This window comes from Chiroxiphia lanceolata, chromosome Z, assembly GCF_009829145.1.
Source record: "Chiroxiphia lanceolata isolate bChiLan1 chromosome Z, bChiLan1.pri, whole genome shotgun sequence".
NCBI classification, from domain to species: domain Eukaryota; kingdom Metazoa; phylum Chordata; class Aves; order Passeriformes; family Pipridae; genus Chiroxiphia; species Chiroxiphia lanceolata.
In genome coordinates, this window is record NC_045671.1 from 50326865 (window position 1) to 50351670 (window position 24806).

The 24806-nt window shown below is 34.9% G+C and overlaps 1 protein-coding gene across 23 annotated transcripts in view; it reads right to left on the bottom strand.

The window, feature by feature from the left end:
* The window catches only part of MEF2C (myocyte enhancer factor 2C), a 139628-nt gene that overhangs the window by 92075 nt on the left and 22747 nt on the right, over positions 1-24806 (bottom strand). The gene's annotated exons all lie outside the window — the stretch shown is intronic.

The window sequence follows — 24806 nt, forward strand, 5'->3', positions numbered from 1 at the left end:
GCTAAAAGCACTGCAGCTTCGTATCTGCATTAGTTACAAAGACATAAATAGCCTCATCTAATTTAGTGTACTGTTCAACCACATCATAGTTCACATTCAGTTTTTGAAAACTGTGCTAGGTAACTAATTCATACTTTCCACATGAGGATTTGATCTTCTAATTTTTCACAGAATTGAAGTCTAACAGCTTTAACCTCAAGAACTGTAAAAGCAAAATTTCTACTGAAAGGGGTGGTGTTTATCACACAGGTACACCTACCACTGTCTGTAACTACAAAAGCCACAAATGAGCATCACACCCTGCTTACTGAACCTCAGCTGTAACCACTCCATTAGCACATGCATCTGTTTATTTATTTCTTACACATATAAGACACAATGCATTTGTCAGTAGCCAATGTAAAAAGTCAACATCCTTGACAAATATCAGAAGAAAACAGACATATAAAATGTTCTTAATTTGCAGAGGGAAAATAGAGTGGAATTATCTTGATAGTCTCCATTCTATCTTGAATGAGCTTTTGTTTTTCTGAACAGATCATTGCCAGCATTGCTCATTTTATTATTAACTTAAAAGCATGCTGAAAAAATAAAAACATAATCAATAAAAAGATACATTAGCTAAATCTTTTTGTGGCCTTGAATGTACATTACATTTTCTCAGAAATGGCACTTTTTGAGCTCTATTGATATGTAAGGTGGTTTCTGATGAAATATATTCTTAGAAACAGGCAGTCGTGGCAAAAGTAGCAGGCAGCATAGTGTAAAGAATTGGATTCAAGGTTGGGATGCAAACATGGCTGAGATCTGCTCCCTCTTCTGCCAAAAATATTTAATGTCACCTTCATTTTCTACTCAGTTTCTCTGTTGGAAACATGGGGATAAGAAACCTGTGGATTTGCTCGTGCAAATGTGCTGAGAACTAAGAACAGTGAATATTTATTACAAAATAGAGCAATTCCAAGGGCTTTCAGTCAATATCCTATACTTTTCATCTGGCATAATCAGTGAGTATGTAAACAAATAAAGCAGATAATGTAGCAGACATAAAAACGTACAAAATCAATGTTAAGGGCAGGATTATGATAATAAATATATTAATATCTGTATTAAAAATCACTAATTTCAGAAAGTTATAATTATCTGGTATACTAATGCATTTATATATGCATGCTGTTCTAGCTCTATCATCCTTTATGCTAATTTACATCTTCTTGAAATAAAGATATTTGACAGTACTGTCATATAAGGTCCACCATGCTACACAGCAGATTCATGTTTCCTGCTTCTCTCTCTCTCTTACAGCATCCTAATCAACCTAATTAAAGCTTAGTTCATTTGAAACCTCAGATGACAATTTGTTTAACTCTATCCCACTGTGATCTTTTTATAAAGAGAATTAAATTTGATCTTCTGACAGCAATTATTAAATGATCCCAACTGGCCCCAATTAAGACACAAGGCTCACAGGCCTCAAAATCCAATAAAGTGCCAAGCCCTCTCTATCACATGTATATCTCTCTTTACCTTGCTTTATTTTCTTAAAGTCAATTAAGCTCATCTTAGCAAGTGGATCTGAATGCCATTGTGTAGACTAATTCAAGATACAATGCATCAATTTACTTTCAGTGACATTCTGAAATGGGGACAACACACTCCAAATCATAATTTTGAAACCCTTCTCTGACTCCATTCACCTCACTTTAATGCTCTTCACTGTGTTGCATATGGCCTATAAATGCTTACTTGTAAAATACTGCCTCCAACGAGTGGTGACTAGAGAAATATATTAAATATCCACAGTCCCAGTTTTGCACTGCTTACAGTCCTCTTTATAGTAATACATCTCTTCTGTAAGCATTTCCACTTGGTTATCATCTCTTCATTTCAGAAATTCAAAGAAATGTGATGTTCGTGTAACTTCTGAGGTTAACCTTTATTGCTTTTAATTTGTGCTTTAATTTTTCCACACATGTTCAGTGGTGTTCTGTGAAGAAATGTTCCCATGATTTCACACAAAGTCAGGTAGCCCCAGGATTTGGAACTCATTGATTGTGTGGTACTCCAGGGAAATAGCTGAATTAAAACCATCCTCATGAGACTGAAGTAGCTTCCATACACATCTGGCTCTTCTTATTCTAAACTCTAACACCTGTCTGGAAACTTAACCCTCATCTTTTCTCTGAAGAACAAATGGGACAGATTTATCTGCTGCCATTTGGTTTAGGTCAAAGCTGAGCTGTGTGGTGTTCTGCTAAATTAATTGCAATGTAATTGATACTGTTTGACACAGTTTTATGACCAGACTGCTCTCTCAGTATTAAAAAAGATTTTATATTTCTGCACATTCGCTCTAAATACAGCTTTGAGTAAAAAATAGTAAAATACAGCACACAATTTCTGTCTCAGTATTTCTAATGAATCATTATATAAAATAAGATTACATGCAAAAGTATTATCTAAAGACTAAGTACCAAGTAAAAAACCAGGAACATTGCTTCCATTGTGGTGATTTTTTTCCTCCATTTCCCTAATTTACATAGTGATCAAATGTAAGCATGATTTTCCTTCAATACAAAAAAGATAGAAAGACACTAACTTTCAGTACACAATTTTCTTTACTAATGTGCAAGTTTATGTATAACATCATTAGACACATTTCCTGTTGAGCTGGGAAAGATACTTTTTTCAGTAAAAATTTAAAAAACTAAAGTGATGCCAATTGCTTTAGAAGTAAAATCAATTTTTTTTTTAAAGACTTGTAAATGTTACATTTAAGAATTAAAGAAAAATATTGATTTCAAAAAAGAGGCAGCATTTTTACTTCTGGAAATGCTATATGACACCAGTAAATTTGAATGTTAACATGCAACAACAGTTTAACGAGAATTTCTAATTAGACATTGAAATGCCTGAATATTAAAAAAGATTTCGGTATACCACACCACTAATTATTTCTCATTGTATTCTAATGATCCCATAAAAGATGTTAATTTTAGCTCTTTTGCTAAAAACAGCAAATGCTGTAACAGATTTAGTGCAAAGAGCTGAAAATATCCTGTGGAAAAAACTCTGTACAGAGATCAGATCAACCCAAATCCTGCCATTACTCAGCACTGCAGTGATGTGCAGATGTTTGTAGTGGTTTAAGGAGCCGGCGGGGGCTGGAAACTCTACATACTCAACTCCAACATGATTGCAATTGAACCTCATCAAAGAGCTCATAATTTGTCACAGAAAACAGCCAATTAACATATGTTAGAAAAAGGCTTCCATAAAGATAATATATGATTAACGATCCAATGCAGCTGTCACAAATCAAAATTCTGCATTTTAAAAAGAAGTATCAGCCTGGGTGTCTGAATGTTTACATGGACAATGGATACTGTATTTTAAAAAGCTACAATGGAAAAAAGCCCCTAGTTATAGTATTTGCTCCAGGTTTGGAGTTAGAGCTTAGGGAGATCCAGGTAAGATAGCACTACTTACAGCTCTGGCTGTTTTCCTGTAAATAGTTAAGACCCTTGTCAAAACACAACCACTATTTTCTTGTAGCGCTGTTTTAAAAGACAGACCTTCACTGTGAGTGTGGTGGCCTTCACTGATGTACTTTGCTGTCAAAACAATCCTCTGGAAAAACAGCATGTCCTTTTTGCTACCAAAAATGCACTGTAAAGCTGTGCATTGTAGCCCCAGGGCCAGCACTGTGATCCTGGCTATTCAAATGCATGGCCCTGAGTGAAACTGCACCCCAGTCAGTCCTTTTATTTCACATTCACACTGGAGAAAATGAAATCTGAATGCTCCCTGCAACCTTAATCTAGATAAAGAGGTTGATTTAAAATAGTTTACACATATACATGGAAAGTGAAGCCTGTTGCTTTATTAAGACAGAACACTAACTGTGATGCCTATTCTGAACAACTGTCTCTACTCCCTGTATTTTGCATAACAATATTTTAATTACTGAAACACTGCATAAATAAGCTGCTATTTTTTACAAACCATTATGCATTTTTCCTCATATCATTTGGGATCCTATGTGGCAGTCAGTAAACTCTTAAGTGACTTGAATAGTACTCTGTTTGCATGTGTGTGTCTATGTGAGCGTGAGTACCTTGTCCTGACATGGTGTTGTAAAAGGAAGTGCTTCCTCTTTTCTGTTTGAAAGAGACCCAAGAAAAACAAAGTTTTGAAACTCAGTAGTCTGACTGGGCATTAATCAATGTATTTTAAAAAATGCCTTAACTCCTATTCAGTCATACATAATCTTATGCTGATGGATAAAAGCAGAGACAAATTTTAGTCAGTGCTAACAAAGAACAACATCATGGAGATGGTATTCTCCAGAAGTGAAATGTGATGATTTTTAAGCATCTTTTCTCACATTTAAAGTCCTTCAATGATTCAGAAATGCCTTTTCCATTAATGTTACAGGCTCTAGTTAGTGTCACCAGCACAAGTTAATTCTCTTAAAACAGTATTCATTATACTGTTACTGAAGTATCTGGCAACTTCAAAGCTATGGTTTCACAAGCCCTGAATAGGCACAGACTTTTGAATACGCTAAAACTTAATAAGCAAAAAGAAGTCAAAAGGAAAACCTAAGTGTTTAAAGCTACTCATGTGCGTAAGACTGCCTCAAAAAGATCAACAACGCTGATATTTCTGACCCATTTACATGGAGCAAAACTAGATAATGCTTTTTAATATTCCTCACTATGTCGCATTATGATTAAAAAAAATCATTACGAATCACCGTCCCTTTTAACAAAACACTGTGAATAACGTTAAGGTTATGCTGCTGCTTTTTTTTCTTCTCCCTCAGGAGTGTGTTCATTGATTCCCAAGCAATCAGTAATATTTTTGATTAAGATCTCAGAAATAGCTGAAAATCCCACAGCTTCTCTACTATTGAAACTTCACGTCTTTGGCTGTCCCCAACTAATGACAGTAAACTATGCAGCCTCAAGCTAAAGAGATTAATTTCAATTTTGCAATGAATAGATAAAAAGACTGGACAAAATACATTCCATATCTACTACATTGTCATGTCTATAACATAAAATACTCTTTTGGCTCTAGAGACAGTTTGAGAAGGGAATAATAATATTTGATGTGCAAAACGAGCAGTACTTAACAAATAATACAATAACCAAGAGTCAGATGAGAACAGTATATTTTTTCTCGTACTTTTTTTAGAATAAATGCACATGTTTTGCACAAGACAGATTCAAGTTTGTTATTTTTTCCTGAAAATAAACCTGCTTTAAAAAACTAATTCTAACAGTAACAGTAGAATAATTAAAAGCTAGTTCTTAATTGTATGGAAATATTGTGTCAGGGTGATTTCCTACTCTTTAAAACTAAATTTCCCCTCTTCATAGGTAAATCAGATAATTTTACAATTAGAACATGCTCAAATGACCAGTAAGTATCAGCGCACTGCTGTTAAGCAACATATTTTTCAAACAAATTTATCAAATTGTTCTGCTATTTACTCATCACAATTTCTCTAGGTAAGAAACCTCCAGCATATGGGTTTTTTTACTTAGATATAACAAATTATGCATGATGAAATACTTTAAATATGTTCATCCTGATATCTGTCTGTGTTGTGCTGCAAAAATGAAAACCATCTGAGTCAGTAATGGCTTCTACTAAATGAAAATGTTGATAGCATGTCATAACCTACTTCAAAATTTTATAGGTTTTGTTAAAATTATTTTAAAAATATGAATCTAGGCTTTGGAAACAGAGTTTATTAAAACAATATCCCACTTCTTGATTGTTTCTGTGCCTATGGAAGTCAGTTGGAATTTTTCTATGTACTCTAAAATGCTGAGAGTTTGGGAAAAAATTGAGAATACTTTATTAAATGCCCAAGACCACTCCAGTATCAAGGCTGCAGATTCTAAATGGTTTTAACCCACACATCTCTATGGCATTATTCCATTTAAATAAAAGATAGATAAGCTGATGACTCTCTGATAAGTCCATTGGTTGATTCGGGAGAGGAGAAATCAGTTACCATGATGCAGAAGGCTCTAAATCCTCATAGATTACAGGAATGTTATACAAGAACAAAGCATCACAAAAATGAAGCACAAAACTTTCAGATAGAAATAATAATGATTATAATTATAATAACAATAATGATGATGATAATAACAATAATAATAATAATGATAATAAAGACTCTGTATGAGCCATGTTTAATACAAAGGTGTTACTACTGTTACTGAGAACGCAGCTGCGATGGGCAGGGCACGTCTCAAGGATGAAGGACCACCGCCTCCCTAAGATCCTGCTCTATGGTGAACTTGCCACTGGCTGCCGCAAGAGAGGAGCCCCGAAGAAAATATACAAGGACTCCCTGAAACAACATCTCAGCCTTGGCCATATTGATCACCATAACTGGTCTACTCTGGCCTCCACTCGGGAGGCCTGGAGACACCCCATCTATAACGCAGCTGTCTCCTTTGAGAACTCATGCAGGATCACTCTCGAGGAGAAAAGGCAACGCAGAAAGAACCGTGTCTTGCAAAATACACCATCTAAGGAGTCTTTCTGCTGTGCCTTTTGCAATCGGATATGTCTGTCACGTATTGGCCTCATAAGCCACCAGTGTGCCTGTAGCAAATGTGGATGGTGCCTTCCCAAATCTTCGTTCGCGAAGCCTAGCCATGATGACTACTGTTACCTAGAGTTGAACACTGTGGAGTCAAAGGCTTCATTATATGATTTTTTATGAAAAAACAATAGAACACATTGAATATGTTCAAGTATAAATTAGGAATGTCAACAACGACAGCTTTCCCTGTTAAAATTCCTAAATTACTGAAAACTTAAAGGGATACTTTCCAGTAATTTTAATCATCCAACATTTTCCCATACCAGCTCACGGATTTACTTTTCAACACCAGCAGCCTGAGATAAGAACTAACAGATTTATTTTCCATCTTAGAAGATCTTGCTGCTCAGTTGTCATTTTTTTCTTGGCTCTAATTGATGGAAGCAAATCTCTTGCTGGGTTATAAGTTTAGTGTGTCTTTGGGGCTGTTTTTTAGGCCAAATTTTTTATTTTTATACTTTTTGTTGTTGTTGTCTATTATCCTTTGATGTTAGATTTCCCCATAATTTGTTCCAGTTCCCAGAGCAGTTTCTTCAGACGAGAGCTACGCGTTAGAACGTCTGTAGCTCCTGCCGAAACCTTCTGCAGGGATAAATAGAGACTGCAGCAAATTTACATGAGGTTGTTTCTCAAAACTCCACTGATGCATGACTCCATGGAAATAACCACTGACAAGACATATGCAAGACATTGTGGTATGGACTCAGGTGCATGCAGACTGGTAGTTGTCAGTCTTACAGTACAATACCTTGTCTGATAAAAAACCATGGAAATATGACATCAGGCATTCTTTTGCTATTTTGGTTAAGCCAGTGCATCACTCATTTCCCTTCACTGGTCAAAAATATGCTGCTCATGACATACAGTGTCATGCCCATGACAGGCTGGTGTTAAAAGGCTTTGAAGTATAGGGGTTTAGGACCACAGATCACTCTGCTCAACCTGGCTTGTCTGACAAAAAGCAGAAGAGCAGCAAGAACAGAGTCTGGTACTACCTTGAACAGACTCTAAGGGTTCCTTCAAAATTAAGCAGGCTCTGCACCTGTCACAGACAAAGCATATTCCGCATCAAGTCAGATATGCAGAAAGGAGAGTAGTAATATTTGCCTGTTTGCCCAACCCTAAGTCAGTGCCATGCTCTGCTGCCATATAAGAGGGTGAGATTAGATGACTGTCTTTTTAAAGAGGTGTCAAATACTCTTAACCTGTATGGTCACCCTGGTTAATAAGAAGGACACTTCCCTGAATCATTGCAGTCAAACCAGTGTGCTGTGATGCTCTTGATTTTCACAAGCTAATCAGGGTCAAGCTGGGTCAGATTTATGTACTGCAAATTCTTTAGGACAGGGGCAATATCTTCCTACAAGCTCCTACATTACAAAAAATAACAGAAAAAATAATGGGCCTTTAGTTAAAAGACTCCAAACCTGTGCAGGAAATACATGAATTAGAGAGTGTTTGAAGGCTCTATGCTAACAGAAAGGAGTGTGTTACCAGTAAATTACATTGAAAACAATGGACTAAACCTAAAGGAATGATAACACTTCATTCTTGAGTGTTGTCTGAATAAACCTAAAATTGTCTTTCCATGACTGAGTCTCTGTCCACTTTTGCCAAATAACACTGACTTGGAGTAGATTGTTTAATATTTGTTACTGGCAATAGTTCTTAAGCTTGAAATCATAGCCTATAATTAACCAAATTAGTCTTCCATTTTCCAGGATACAGGTCACTGGATTCATTTGGTTAAAATAATTCATCATTAATTTTGGAAGGACATTTTAGATTCCAGGTTGCTGTCAAACCTGTATGAGAATGTAGTGATTTATTTGCTAATATACTTATGGGGTTTTCTCCATGAATTTTGGCCATATTTCAGCTGAAATTCATGGAGCTTTCCATTTGATAGGGTTAAAATCATTTTGGAATACAGTAAGACCTAAAATTATGTGTAAAGAGGGTATATTTTAGCCTAGTGTCACTGAAAGAAAATCACCTTGTGAAAATATGATGAAACATACTCAGTACATTAAGACCATTAGCAAGTAATTACATATACTTTAATCAATATCTACTGTGAGATTGATTTTTTATATGCATCACAAACTTGAATCCTTTGTGAACTATATAATGAATACTAACATAAACTGTCACATTGGTTTTGACTACTGCTTGACTTTTTGCATTTTACTGCAGAAAACAGGCCCAGCATTGTGGCTGTGGTGTTCTATCTGCCGTAGTAGGATTACATTTTATGCACATTATGAAACCAAGAAGTGTGAAGGGTAAATACAAGCATTGCATTGAAACAGTGGCTCATCTCAACAGTGCTGTGCACCTGTTGCACTGTGGAGTGACTTCTTTTAATTCTTCCCCATTCATGAAATAATGATAAGTAATGATAAGTAATTTAGTTCTACATCATTCTTCTCTTCTACCATCTAGACAATAAAGAAAACGTTCCTAGTTTGCATTTTAGGAGTAACTGTGTATTCTCTGTAACTGAAAATCTGATAATACTGTAGTGTAACATTTTCTCCTTGCTGTCTTCAGTAAATTTAAAAAAAATGTTAAAGATTTGCTGTAGCACAGCCCTTCAGAAAAAACATTCTACAACTGAATTTTTAATCTCTTGCTGCTTATCAGTGATTTGATCTGATATTATGAAGCAGGTTACTTTGATCTTATTACAGCCTAAAGTCTCTGGTCTTTTTGCATCCATGCACGTGTATCTTATTTCCCTTTTGCCATCCAAAAAAGATAAATGCATTAGCTACATAAAATGAATGAGAAAAGGAAAACACTTCAAAAATGTGCAATAACTTTCCAACTTTCACATATATTTTAAGGAAAACTGGACTTTAAATGAGCATTATATGCAGCATTCAGAAGAGATGAATCTTCCATTAGAACACACAGAAATTTAAGCAACAGAAGAGCTCTGATTTGTTCAGTCATCTGAGTTATCTGGTGTCTTCTATCTTAGTATTTGAACTCATACTAATGCCCATGGCATCATTCCTTTTACCCTACCTTCTCTGTATGCAGTTATGCATTTCCTTTGACAAAGGAGAAAAGTTCATCATTTTAGTTCTTCTTATACCAGTACACTAAAAATATGTCCCTGCTGCCAGCTTGTTAATTCTAATGCAACATTCCAGCTTCAGGCCACTAAAAACCACAATCTGAATATGTCAAAAAAAATGATAGGAAAATACTGCAGAAGTAACCTTCACTTATGCACTCCATCAAGGGTACTATGAAAAAGACTAAGATCAAAGGAGAAACACAGAATTTAAAGCAGCTTGTTTAAATACATTTGTTCAAGATAAGAAGGAAAAAGAAAACATGCATTTCTTTGTTAAAGGGAAAGCTTTTTTTGTGTCTAATATAGTAGAGAAATTGTTAAAGGCCAGTTCATCCTCCCCAAAAGATTACTTGAGCAATGCTGCCAAGGTCAGGGTCAGTCTGGGTTATCAGCCCTGAACTGGTAAGTGCCAGACAAGCAAGAAAAGCTGCCTTATTCTACTTTCTGCACTGCCTAACAGCCAGTTTCTAATTGTATGCTGAGGAACAGGTAACGGAGTTTCCCTCAAGTCTGAGATAAATGTTGCATTCTGACACACTTCTTTTTCAGTTGTATAAATTCAGACATATTTAGGGCATAAATCCCTGAAGAACAGTGACCCAAGTATCCAAATAAGAGGGAAAATAATATTGTCATTCTTTAAGGCTAATTTTGAGTCAATTCCCTGTGAGTATTTTTCTAGTATAGAGTTGCAACCGGCACTGAAGCACATTATCTATTATTTAACTTAGCATTTTTATGCTTTTGATTTACAGCAGTGTTTTGGGAAAACAGACTGAAACAGAAGAATGTAATATTTAGCAATGATCTGTAAAATGTGCTGTAAATCTGTCCCAGTAATTGATCAATATTCTTACTGTGAGCATCAGGTACAGCATGACTAAGAACGAGTAGTATGTTTGTACTGGTTATTCAATTGCTGAACTGTAACAGAGCTATTTCTGTACTTTGAATAAAAATAGATTAACACATCTCTTTTACCGTTTTGTATCTAGGGAGAATAAACCATATAGCAAAAGAATGCATGGTATTCCATGACGCTACAATAAAATTTGCTCATAGGAACCAGTGCTATTAAAAACATCACATTCTACTAGGATTGTGATTCAAGGCTTAATGATTAAGAGTAAGTAACCCTGAAGACTATTCAGTAATGAGGATTTGTAAATTCTCGGCTTAACAATACGTAAGACTTTTGGATTGTTTCAAGAATTATTTTGGCTAAAATGTTCCTTGGTATTGTCACTGACTGCAATCCATCAAAAGACTACTAAAAATAACAGGACAAAAAAGCATGTTAAAAAAGTCATCAATTTGCTGACCTTGCAGAACAAGGACTTTGCACTGAAGTTAAATTTAGAAAGATCTAAATATAATGAAGTTAACTTCAGGTATGCATGTCAACCTCCTCCACTTCCTTTTTTTTTTTTTTTTTTAAATAACTAATTTGTAAAATTTGATGTAACAAGAGAAAACAACCTACCATCAACCTTTTTTTCCCCTTAAGACTAGCTTTCATTTTGTAATAATACATACCTTCTAGAAAACATTCTGAATACTGATAATCTTAATTGTATTATTTAAGTAACTTGCATCCATGAAATAGTTTAAAATTCAAAAGATTTAAAATAAGAGGACACCATCACACCACACAGTCAAGTAAAGTCTTAATGGAACAGCATTTTACTGTATAAAAATAATTTTGACATCGGTATAACATCCAAAAATAGTAAACTTGAAGAAATGCGTAAGTTTTTGCAGTACTATGGCTTGTAGCCCCAAAACCACAAGCATGAGTTTATATGCCTAATTTGAAACACTTGATAGTTCACTGAAGGCTGCAGAACTCTTCTTCTACCTAAAATTAATTACATAAGTAATGGTTAATATGAATAAAATCACAGATGGTGTTACTGCATCCCAATAAGTGAGGCAAGTCAATGAGAATCTGAAATCAATGAGTACATGAGAGATAAAGAAGCAAATCCATCATGCTGTTCATAAATCTTTGATGGATAAGAGTTTGGTGCATCTAAATATGGCACTGTATTCAGGTGAAAGGGGGTACCATCAGTGCACAGAACAGTATTTAGAGCAATTTGATAAAAAATGTCCCAACCAATTCCACAACTTAATTCAGGTGTGAAAAATGGAATTAACTATTAGACCGAAAATTCAGACATGGAAGTGAAGAAAACAGTCTCGTCTATTGCACAAAATAATTTATGAATGCTCTCAAGGGCAGAATCCATCTGATCTCACTGAAGCCATCAACATTTGGCGTCTAGTCTAAGCCTCTTCAAACACAGCCTTATTACTTTATCATCAATGAAGACAATTTTGCACCATATAAACATAGCTATAAACATCTCATCATAATTACAGGGATGATAATAGAGGTAGCAAGACAGACAGAAAGACAAGCAGACGAGGATTCCTTTCCATCTAAAGCTTTGTACAGCTGAAGACTAGTGACTTACAAAGCAGAATGGGAAGAAGAAAGGGATAATTCCTTGTAAGGAAGAGGAATAAAGATTTAAATGCAATTTTAAAAAATACAATAAAGGTAATAATATCTTGTGTCTTATTCAGTAAATAATTATATTGACATATATAACTGTATGTTAATATGGAAAAGCTCATGCCCTTGTCACGAACCATGAAATTTCACCATTAAGAAGTCCCTATCGGTAACTACACCACTAGCACGCTTAAGTTACTTTACAAATAAGGGAACAAGAAAATTTAAAACATATCCAACATGAATTATTGACAGCAATCAGAATAAAATGGTCTTAATAGAAATTACACTGAACAATAATAATGGAGAAAAAATAAGTAGCCAAGAATGTGTATTTAATTTTAATGTTTTCAGATAAGGATATATGGTTCAAGACAGATTTCCTGGGGGAGTTCCTTCACTGAAGGCCTATCACGGCAAAGGACATAACTTGCCAACCTAAGATGTGATGCTGAGATTCCTAAAATGTGCTATGGGGGTGGTGATATCTGTCAAGATGATATTTGTGGAGGAGTTTTTGAAAATAGCCAGGATCTAAACCATTAAGGATTTCAAAACTAAGAGAGAAAACTTTAAAATCAAACAGCTACTTCACAGCAGACAAAGTAAATGAGTTAAGGTACAAGGCAGATGATCATGTTTGCTCAAGACGGATGGGAGTGTGTCACTGCATTCTGAACAGGCTGCAAGTGACAGAGCTGAGCTGCTGGAAGCCTTTCTAGGAGGAATTACAATAATCCTCTCCATCAAGAGGGCATGTGCTGCTGCTATGAGGTCATCACAGGATAAATAAGGGCACTGTCTTCACCAAGCACACAACTAAATAGACATTTTTCAATCTCATTCAATGCAGAAATCTCCACAGAGGAGGGGGGGATGAACTGGACATCAGAATTTTTACTACGATTTCCTACCACATTCAAATCCCCCAAATCAGACTGTAGTGATGCGTAAAAAGAGAGAACAATACCCTAAAGACAATGAATACACACTGGGAAGATTTGTGCTTCTGCTGTGGCCCAGGCAGAGGTAGCTGGCAATCCTGCTCGTGTGAAAAGTAGAGCTACACTTGTGGAATCCCTTGAGCGAGAGGCACACAGCTCCTTATTGCTCCAACTGGGACAAAGTCTTTGATATTTAACATTCCTACAACACCCACCCCAAGCACTCACTTTATGACATGATTCTAGTGTCTGCCAAACTAACCCTGAACATCGGCACTGCTTTGAAGAAACATAAAATATTTCATCATTAATCTGATAGTCTGCACCACAAAATAGTTGGCTAATCCCATAATCGCAGAATACTTAAGTTGGAAGGGACCGCTGGAGATCTCCTAGTCCAACTCCCTCATGCAGGCAAGCAAATCAGCATTTGGAATATGACTGATTTCCCCATGATTGTGCAAACTAAGACGTTCTTGCATTTACACATGTTGAATTGGCCTATAAACTGAAAAATGTACTGTAAGTAACAGCACACAAACCCTCCTTTTGTTCTTAGATAACGAAAAAATCCAATATGTATATAATTAAAATGTCAGGGAGCGGTTAGTTGATCAACCGATTTAAGCTAAAAAAGCATTATTACACATATTTTGTAATACATTTATGTAACAGTTACATCTTGAAAGCATATCAAACTATTTGCATTATCCACGAATTAAAAGTATTCAAAATTAAGCACTTATTGGCCCCCAATGAACAGTAAGTAACTTCCTTAAAAGAGAAAGCTTATGTGATATGTACAGTTTACAAAACTTCTAGTAGTATGATCATTAAAAGTAACAGCTTGTACCCCTGCAGCCTGACTGAGTTTGAAAGAAAGTTCAGAATGGAGTGGGGGAATTAGCTGATGAACTTCTGTCAACTACAGCAGTAGCCTTCATGAATAATTCATTATATGCCCCATCCCCTCTATGTCTCAACAGACTAACAGCTGCAGCTCTCAAATGACAAGTGTTATTTTTTTCAGAGGCTTCTGAAAATAGTACAGTGATTATAAAATAATGTATATAATAAAATAAAATTTTCTTTTCCCACTTTTCACTTCTGATTTACAGTCACTAGTGAAGTTTTACAGTAAAAGGAGGAATTTTCAAATTGAATTTTTGGAGTTATGCAGTAGGTCTACAGAAGCAGACGAGAAAAGAGTTCTGGTCTTCTACTAAAGACTTGATCCTTTACCTTAATACAACAAGAAAATTCACCCAGATTACTGTGTCCACAAAATGTTATTCAGAGCACCTTTGTACATGATGGCTAAAAAATTCCACCTTCATAATATGTATCTTTATCACGGCTTCATGCAAACACGAAGACACTTTCTGGTCTGAGGCTTTAGTATCAAATGTTTTCCGTAATGTGCTCTCCACTTCATAGTGAAAATTTTGCACTTCAGGATGCCAGGAAATAGGTAGAACATGTTTGATGAATATTCTGATGTGGAATAGTTTCTCTGAAGTCAGTAAAACTCCAGCAAGAGGGGAGAAGCACCTTAAGGAGATCTAGCACAATTTTCTTGATTGTGCAACTAACTGCCCATACCACTGGTCCAATTTAGGAGGAGAAATGGCTTTCACAGAGTGTCTTCTCATACTCCAACAATTCAGAACAGAAACTGTACAGATCTGCTTACATATTTTTTTATTAAGCAAGGTAGGTAAAGAAATCAAAACCAGGCAAACTCTAATCATTCAGAAAAAGATCTCCCACTGTCACCAGTGGGAGAGGAAGAGATCTCTCAGATAATTTTGTTTAAACAAGGTGACTATTTTTCAGTCTTGAGAAAAGATTTTTCAGTCTTATTATGTAACAGTGGGTATTTAGGGAAGGAAAACATTAGCTTAATATAATGCTGAAATAGCTACACACATAACTGTTTCCTGATTTAATGAGAAGCTACTGTGTGTAGCGCTTCTGACTGAAAGCTGACAAATCTTTTTGATGATACAAACTGGAAATCAGCTTGCTGCTTTGTTGTTTTTGTGTTTGTTTGGTTTTGTTGTTTTTAAAATATAAATACGCAATATTTTTGAACATGACTTCTGCTAATAGGAAGTGTGCTCTATACACAAGAGAAGAAAAGCTCTTTGCCTTGCATGCCCTAGATGGATATACACCATAAAAATTATGAAAATATTGAAGATGTGGAAATGAGCATGTTGCCAAAAGATGAAAGGTTTCTAAAACATCTGCTTTACCTTCTCATAGTAAACTATTTATCTTCTCAGCTCCAGAACTGCCCTGCCTCTTCTTGTTTAACAAAACATCAATATCTTTCAGTGGTTTAGTTGCCCAGTGGGTCTGGTATAGGCCTGACTTTAATTGGGATGCAAATTATTTAACTGACTGTTTGAATAAAAGCTTTCTTTGATTTTTTTTTTCAGAATTGGAATTCTATGTCCTACTACCACCTTGTTACAGAAACATAAAGAAAGTAGAGTTACACAATGGATTGCAATTTATATTGCAACATAAAATGCTAACTAAAGATTATGTTTAGCTAAGTGCTAAATTTCTAACACAAAGGTTTCATTTTGTCCCACCAAATGCATATTTTCTACACTGTAAGAACTGACACAACTAGAAAGCTATAATGTATACTATGTTTTCAGCCGCTTCAATTTCATATTTTCATATATAAGTTTTCAAACAAACTAAAGTGGAATTATAAGACTTTGGAAATGACAAAGCTATCTGCCTGTTTTTATTTTCACATTTTTTAGATAACAAACATTTTTTTAGAAAAACAGAAATGCCAATTTAAAAAAAAAAAGGTATGAGATAGCTTCGTAGATTGATCTCGCTTTAAGATATTTTAGAAGTGTTACCACCTAAGGGCTGCTTTGACCTCAGCCATATTAACACAGTTAACATGCTTAAATTTTCTTAATAATACAAACAGTACACTCAAAAATACAGTATTTTTCTTCAAAATAATAAATTTAAAATTAAAGCACTGTCTGTATTTATGCCACGGACAAATCATAACAGAAATAGAAAGACATTATAGAATTGACCAAAGAATTAATTACTGACATTTTTATTTCTTGAATATCATAAGATTCAAAATTAATCACTTGCAAGGTATCTCCTGCACTGCACAAATACACACAACTTCTGAGTCTTATGCAGGTGGAGCATGACTGTATATTACAGCCAAATCTGCTGTTTAAGAGTCAGCGGTCAACTCTGCCCCTATATAGACAGCCTCTTTCTCTCTTAGACTGTGGATAAGTATAATTTGTGCTTAACTAATGTGTTTGTCCAGGGGCAAACAGATTTTTAAAAAGTGTATTTTTAAAAAGAAAAAAATTCCGGATACAAACAGTGCTTTCACTAGGGGCAGTACTAGCCCAACAAACGCAAGCTGTCATTACTGATGAAGAACCCTGCTCTACGAATTATACATTTTTGGGGCCAGCTCACGTCAAAAAAATAGATTGTCTCTGCTCGTGAAAAGTCCACATGTAGGCTGATAGGGGAAAAAAATGTGCTTCATCCCAGAAGAAGAACCTCCCAACAGAGGGTGGTTCTCCCGCTGGAAACAGAGTATTGGCAAGGCACCAGAAAGTATTGTCAAGGGAAAAGGTCCTGACTGTTCCACCTTGTGAATACCAAGAAAACATAATCTTATAGTATTGACTTTATCTTAGTTTTCCAGTGCATAATCATACATCAAAATAATACCCTTAAGGATATTTTCCAGTTCTTTACATTACTGTCAAAGTGTTAGCATAAAATGCAAACATATACAGGATGTACTGACATGTTCTATATATTGGTTTATCTGAAGATACACAGATACCTGCAAATTATCACTTAAGTAAAAATATTCATTCCCCAAACATTACTGGGAGACTGAGAATACTAGTCCTTATTCAAGAGTGATGAAAATAAGGGGAATACAAAGGTATGTGCTCTACTCCACGTAAACTAAACCCTGCAACGCCTATGAAAAAGCAGTTCCCAGTCTATTGTTCTTCTGCTAATCATTTGACCAGCTTTCCTTACTTTTATTTTTTCATAACATGGAATTTATCAGCTTTGTAAAATGAAAAAAAAACCAAAGCAAAACACCCTCTTGACTTCATATCTTAATTGTAATGTATATACAGCTAAGATCAGTACTGATGTCTGAAACAGACTCTGCAACTGCTTAACTTATGGAATAGAGTTTTAAATAGTAAGTCTTCAGCTTTAGAATTTATCAAAAAATTTTGAGATTCTTGTGTTTAGCATTTGGATCTAAAAGCAATATAGTGCTATGCTGAGATGCAGTTCAGTTTATAGGGTTTTAATTTCTTTTTTTGGTTTGTTTGGGTTTGTTTTCGGGTTTGTTTTGTTTTTGTTTTTTACAAAGGAAGAATAATTAATATGCTTAACAGAAAGTGCATAAAAAAAATCAAGGTTGACAGGTGACATAATGAGAAAGTATTACATTCCAGTATTTCATTTGGTCTTTGCCATCTTTCTTGACACTTTGGAGAAGTATCAATTCTTGTGACAAATATTAGGACAGAAATTCTGATATTTAACAATGTATTAAATTATCCCTTTCATATCTGGCTGCCCAAACAACTAAAAGGTGTGCTGTGATCTTGATCTTAAAAGTGTAATAGCTAAGTGGTAACAATATTTCTGGAGTTGAACTGAGCCTAGCAATTAAGGCAGAGAAGAAGTAAAAGAAATCATCTTAGGACCCCATTTTCTCTTTGTCTTCTTTTTACAGCATGTGTTACTGATAGTATTTGTCTCCTAGAGATACACATATTAATGATTCCCATCCTAAAGTAATTTTAGGACTAATTAAAAAGTTGACATTATTTTCAGAAACCCTGGAGAGATCTAAGTTGTAGTAAAAGAAAAAAAAATACTAATGGAAACAAGGGGTTACAGACATTGTCTAATCCAACCTGTCTATAAAACCAAGAGAAGTTAAGTATTGGTATTCTTACATACATTGTTCTGATCCCAGCATACACAAATATATATAAAAATGCATATAAAAAACCCACTAAAAATATTACATTTCTAACCCATAATATAGAAGGATTTTAAGTCTAGAACAACAGGAGAAAGGCTTTCACTTTATATAGTATCAGTATACATGTGAATAAAGAACACCACGTGTTTATGAACTGATTATTTTTATGAGGTCTAATTGTGAAAAGACATTTTGACAGTTTTATTTACAGTGTAAGGTATACCCAGCGGCATGCAATCATAATTTGGAAACCATATATATTTGTATGTAAAGCACACACACATATATATTTGTACATATGTATAAATATACGTACATGATCATAGGAAATGATTTTATGGAAAAACCACAAGCCTAGCTAACACGCCAGTTCTACCCCTGTAGTACATTTCCACATAGCCTTTTTAACATAATTCCCTATCAATAACATAAAATCTGCAATTATGTAAGATACAATGATATGAATTCAGAGTTGTAAGTATACAAAGGCACTTCCCAAAATGACATAGTGTTTAAAAATATGTCCTAAAAACACAGATCAAATTTCTTTAAATATATTTAATTTATATTAACATATATATGCAGCTATTTCAAAGACGGCCAAGTCACTAAGCTCACTAAACTAATTTTGATTTGGGGAATCAATGGAGATTTTCACTGTTGAAGACTTTTTTTAGCTGTAGAATAATAATAATAATAAAAAAAAGCCAGATCTGTCAACCCATCTGAATAAAGTACAATTCAAAGACAAAAGTTAGATCATTATGGATGAAAAATAACAGGATTATAGGCAACATCAGCTTGTAAAACAAATTCTGTTCCTTAATAAACATGTATCATGCCCATATGTATTTAATGTTAAGAGATTTTAACAGCTTAGGCTGTAACCTTAGTAGCCCCGTGTGTAAATTGCTATTGTCATCTCTGCCTTCATTGGCATAGAGGTAGAAAGCAGTGAAGAACTCAAAATTTGAGCTATTGATTAATTTTCCTCTGTCAAAGACAATGGGAACACTCCATCACCTCATAAACAGTATTCTGCTGGTTAGACACCTTCCATAAAGTTTAACACACTGAGTCTTCCTACTGAACACTGAAGTGCAAGACACTCTTAATAGTAAAAGGACCTGCACTTCTTTTCCATCTACCTTCCTTTCTTTATCCTATTTGTTCATACTGTTAATGCCTCAGGTAGATCTGTCCATTAATGTGTACTTGCACAACATCATGCACTATAGGCCCTAATCTCTGCTAGCTACCACACTGTCACAACACGTGATAACACACAAGGTTTAAAGCTTTCCTTCTGTTGCCAACCAAGTCCAAAATAGTCAAATTTCATTTTTCTATTTGTATCTACTCAGCCTCTTACTGACCAGTACTTTGCATGAGAAGGAACACATAATGACCTTACAAAAAATTCTTTTGTATTATTCAGATATATTCAGGATACTTAAAAGTCCACATCTTTGGATGATCAGGATTATTTATAATTTGGAATATTTGTATCATAAAATTTAAAGTAAATCCTATAATATTTTATAAAATAGCTGGGACTATTACGCATATTCCAGAATGGCAAGGATTACTGCTACCACTTGAAACTGAGGTCTGTCAATGTTCTGTGATGATTTCCTACATACACATTATTGGCAAATTTATATTTTATAAACTAGAAATTAAAAAGAAAGCTAAGATATTAAACAAATACTCTGTTTAACCCAAGTAGCCTGGATAAAACCTTATCATTGAACAATATGTAAAAAAACCTGCAAACAAATGAATGAATTTATTCTCATTTACTTTTTAGAAAAGAGAATCCTGTAGAAGTGACTACAGCAGCACGTTCTGCCACATTCTTTCCATAAACTGAGCCCTGTCAGTGACAGCAAAACAGATTGTGTGCATCTGCTGGGAATGAGCCAGATGACAGTGGAGGAAACACACATGGATACCTTGGCACAAGTACTAAAGAAGTAGAAGAAAAATGGACAGAAAGAAGCAGAAACTTCTCAACTTTAATTAAAATGGCTCTCTAACAAAAGTGAAGTTATCTAAGAGTCTGTAGCTTTGCTTTAGACTGTAACTCTACAAAAGCCACTACATATTTATAGTCTACATTATCTTGTTTACTCCCTATGGTACTCATATGGACACCATTACCATAGTGTCTGGGTCCCACAGAATTTGCCTCAGGGAAATACCATCTCATTCATCAGACAGGGAATTGATGCACCAGCAAAGTGAAATCCTCACTGTCATCTAAAATAGGTTCTGGAAGAGAAAGTTAAATCCACACTGCCCAAGTCCAGGCTGCCATCCTAGATGCTAGAATACCCTTCCTGTGCTCAGCTATGCTCTCAGACAAAAATACCGTTATACCTAAAACTGACATTAAGCAAATAACCTGCTAGTACTCTAGCATTACAGGACTAGGGTGACTGACAAGTTAAATTAGCACAAATGGTGCTAATTTCAGTTTTGCTATTGCTGCTTGTGTCCTCTCAAGTTTCACTCTTGATTAGGTGGATTGAGAATCTAAGATGGCTCTAAAAAGAATCAGTGAGTTACAGTTGTCAGTACAGAACAGAATTGCCACCACAAATAGTGGTAGCTGTGTGTTCGCATATAAAAGGAGAACCTGATCTTCACTAAGTGTTAAAAAGCACTCCTCAGCTATTGACTCATCATAGCAGCAGAACTACATGCTTATGCACAGGAAAGAATACAAAAATTCTGCTGAGTCTGTAAAATCTTTTATTTCAGCTGCAAAGTAACTTACATTGCTTCCCTTTTGGTTAATCACTAGAAGATAGACCTAATAAACATGAAAGAACTTTTTTTTTTTTAAGAAAACACTATTCCAGTTACAAGGACATATAAGCACTTCTGAATTTTGCTCTGATGTTCCATATGCTGTTTCGCCTTAGACATCAGCAATAAGATGTGATTGCCAGCTGAGTGAAGATTAATATAGCACCTAATAGCCTGAGCATCTCAGTTAATCTGGAACAACTAGAAGTCTCATGAAGCCAGCAGTCTCAGCCTGTATGTATTCTGTTAGAGTGACTATTCGATATTCTGACAGTACTTCAGAATCACATTAGCAAAATGGAATTCTTCTGACTTTATAGAACCCATACAGATCATTACATAATACAATTAACATCCAGAAGAGAGAAGATGAGGTATACTCTTCTTGCTAAAGAAAAGCTCTAGAACAGCACATTACAAACCTTCATGTACCATCTCATTTCAGGATGTGTGAATGGCAACCGCACATGTACAGATTTTAACCCCCAACACGGACTCAAAAAACTGCTTAAGTCTGCTGATAATACTCTTGATCAAAGAAGTGGTAGATCTTTACATGATCTTCCCAGGGTGGTCCAGAAGAAAGAAAAGATCTTCTTTTGAAATATTCTATTCAAATGGTACCTTTGTTTCTAATGAGTCTGGAGAAAGAGTCAGAGTGGAACTGAGAAAAAGAGGTGGATGTTAATTAACAGCATGAATTCTGTATATAAAGCAGTTTTTAGTAGGTCATCAAGTCAGTGGAGTTATGCTAGAATGCACGAGCAAAAGACATAGTGTCATATATTCACTTACATCTGGAATACTGTTAAACTGCTATATTAAAAATAAATATATTAATATATGTGGATAAAAGTTATCTTCGTATTTCTGAAATCGGAATTTCCAAATTATAGTGAAAGAAAAGGAAAAGGCAGCAGCACATTTTTATAACTTATAAGCTGCTTCAAGCTCTTGGATAAATACTAGTCAAGACTGAATATCGGCACAACTTTTTAACCAGTTATTATTCTTCTTCATTTATTCAAGCATAATAATGTGGTCAGGAAATCAGGTTAGGATTCACACCCATATATTCAGCAGGTACATTAGCTATACAAGAAACTGGCTGAAGAGGCACACAGGCTAGGCCATAAGGTCTTTCCTAAAGGACCCCCCAAGCTCTCCTGAAGATGAGTGAAACATGTACATAATGGCTATTTTTTAACTATTTGTTCTTATCTAGATTTATTAAACACTGTTCAGTAGACTGATTTATTGCACCCTGAAGCTGTATTTGCTGTCTCAATCAAGCAATAATCAATCAGTTACTCATTTACAGCATGCTCATTGTCCTCATATTTAAACACTTCTTCATCTTTCTACCTTCTAGCAGATTTCAGAGCTTTGCTAGGCATAGTATATCTTAGTTCAAGAAATAAACTCGAAAGAATGAGGTCACTAAAAATTGTGAAAGGCTGTCACAGAGGTATTTACAATCCAGTTTCACATATTTAGATGAAAACACTTACAAATGTATAATTAAAACAAAAAGAATATTCTTCTTATGCATTTTATTTTATAAAGTAAAATCAAAATTTTCTGACAATGCAATAGGAAAGATGGCATGGAATTGCAGTTATTTAAACTAGTTTTAAGTTACCTTACAGACGAGAAACACACAAAGACCTGCATTTTTTTAGTAAGAGAGATAAAAGAGAATGAGACTAACTTAATAGCTAAGGAACTACGGCATTCCAGTGAAACATGACTCAATTACAGTCCTTCATTTGATGAATATTTCATTATCTATACAAAAATGTGATGGCATCACATTTGGAAACTGAGTAACTTTCTCCCAGAATATTCTATAGCCAATTGATAAAGGACCTTTCGAGAAAGACAGAATTTTCCATTAACTGCTCTAAATTAACGGTAGGAAGTATTTCCAATCAGGTTTCTCAGTTCTTGAATTTCTACTATACAAATTAAATCAGCTTTTATAAAGAATTTATAAACTTAATCTGGGGATGTGGATTCCAGTAGACAACAGGACATAGCAAAGTAAAACCTGATTTTTCATTTTTTATGTTGCCCTAAGTCCTTTCTAATTATGTTAACCTTGAAGAACTGAGGTGTTAAATAACAGATTCTCATAAAAAAAAAAAAAGCTTGCAGTTCCATTTAAAATTTATATTTCGGGGTTCTGAGTCCCTTTGTATGCACTGGACTGTTGTGCAGCTTCTGTGCTTCATTTGCAGATTTTTTCACCTTGCATCTGTTGCCTCAAATAAGGTTCAAGTATCTTTTTGGGGATGATGATTAGTGAATTGAAAAATCAAGGATGAACAATATATTTTTTTTAAATCTCTCCATTACTTTTAAGTTTTGGAATTCATATTGAAGGATTCTGCTCCCTGGTCCTCTTAGAAATTGTTATTTATGCGTTGCATGTGGTGCTGGAGATTTTTACATTCAAGAAACTTGCTCAAAATTTGAAACACATTTTGGAACTGATTGTGCTGTATGTTGACTTTTTCAGTAGAAAACCTGTATTTTAAATATCTAGTTTAGATCATGATATATTTAAAATGTGCTCGGTGAACAGACACAGCAGTGGGTATTTATTAACTATTCTGCATTTAAGAATAGGATTTCGACCAATGTACGAAAATAGAATGCTGATGATTCTTTCTTTCACAAGTATCAGCAGCAGAATCTCACAAAACGATACATCTTTAGACTCCTTGTGATTTTTAAAGAGACCTTTTTGATATAACTACATTGTATTTCGAACTTATGTCTATCAAGCATGGAAGCTGTTAGGATTTTGAGGATGATGTTTAATTCACAGAGCAATCTTTTGATCCATTAGTGGAACAGCTTCCTCCCTCCGATCACATCTGGAAAACAGTAGAGCAAAAGGAGCAAACAAACACTTTCTTCCTGACTATTCTCAAAATTACTTTGTATCAGAAATCCGTAGGAGTTACATTACATGCCCTGTTGGAGTAGTCCAAGTGGTGATGGTCTCATGACGGGTTTGCCTGTAATTGTGTACATAAAAATGTGGTAGAATAGAGTGCTACTGTTTTACAGTAGTGACTTTTAGCAACTTGTAATAGAAAATCACCACTTGTCCACATGCATGACAAGTTCTGCACTTCAGAACAGACCACAATATCTTTCTTTTTTGTCATGTCTCTACTTCCTACATCAGATATTACTTCATATTGTTATTTAGTGACAAAACAAAAGTTAAATAAAAAAACACATTCGGCATCCATTGAAAAATCCTTGTGCTCTAAATTACGTATTTTACTACACGATAAGAAGCAGGTGGAAAAAAATCCTAATAGCATTAAAAATGCCACACAAAAATAGCACTTCATCTACTGCTTGCCTTGTAGTTGTCATAAAGATTTGCATTATGCCTATGACCACTGTATCATACCTCTGATAAAATCTTTAAAAACATGCAATTCCAGAAAAGATAGCACCCAGTAAGGACGCTTTCTGGATGGCTATTCTGCAGATCACCACAGAATGTAATACTGAGCCTGTGACACTATATACTGGAATCATAAGTGAACTAAATGCAATGTTCTGGATGAGGATTTAAGCACTGTAACCTCTACTGAAAATAGATTCTTATTTTCCTTTGTCAGTGACAAGTTTTTGAAAATCTACAAAAATATTTGTCCAATTTTCAACTTGTATGCCAATATTATAGGATATATAAAAGAGCATTCTTCTGTTTCTATCCCATGCATCATCTTTTT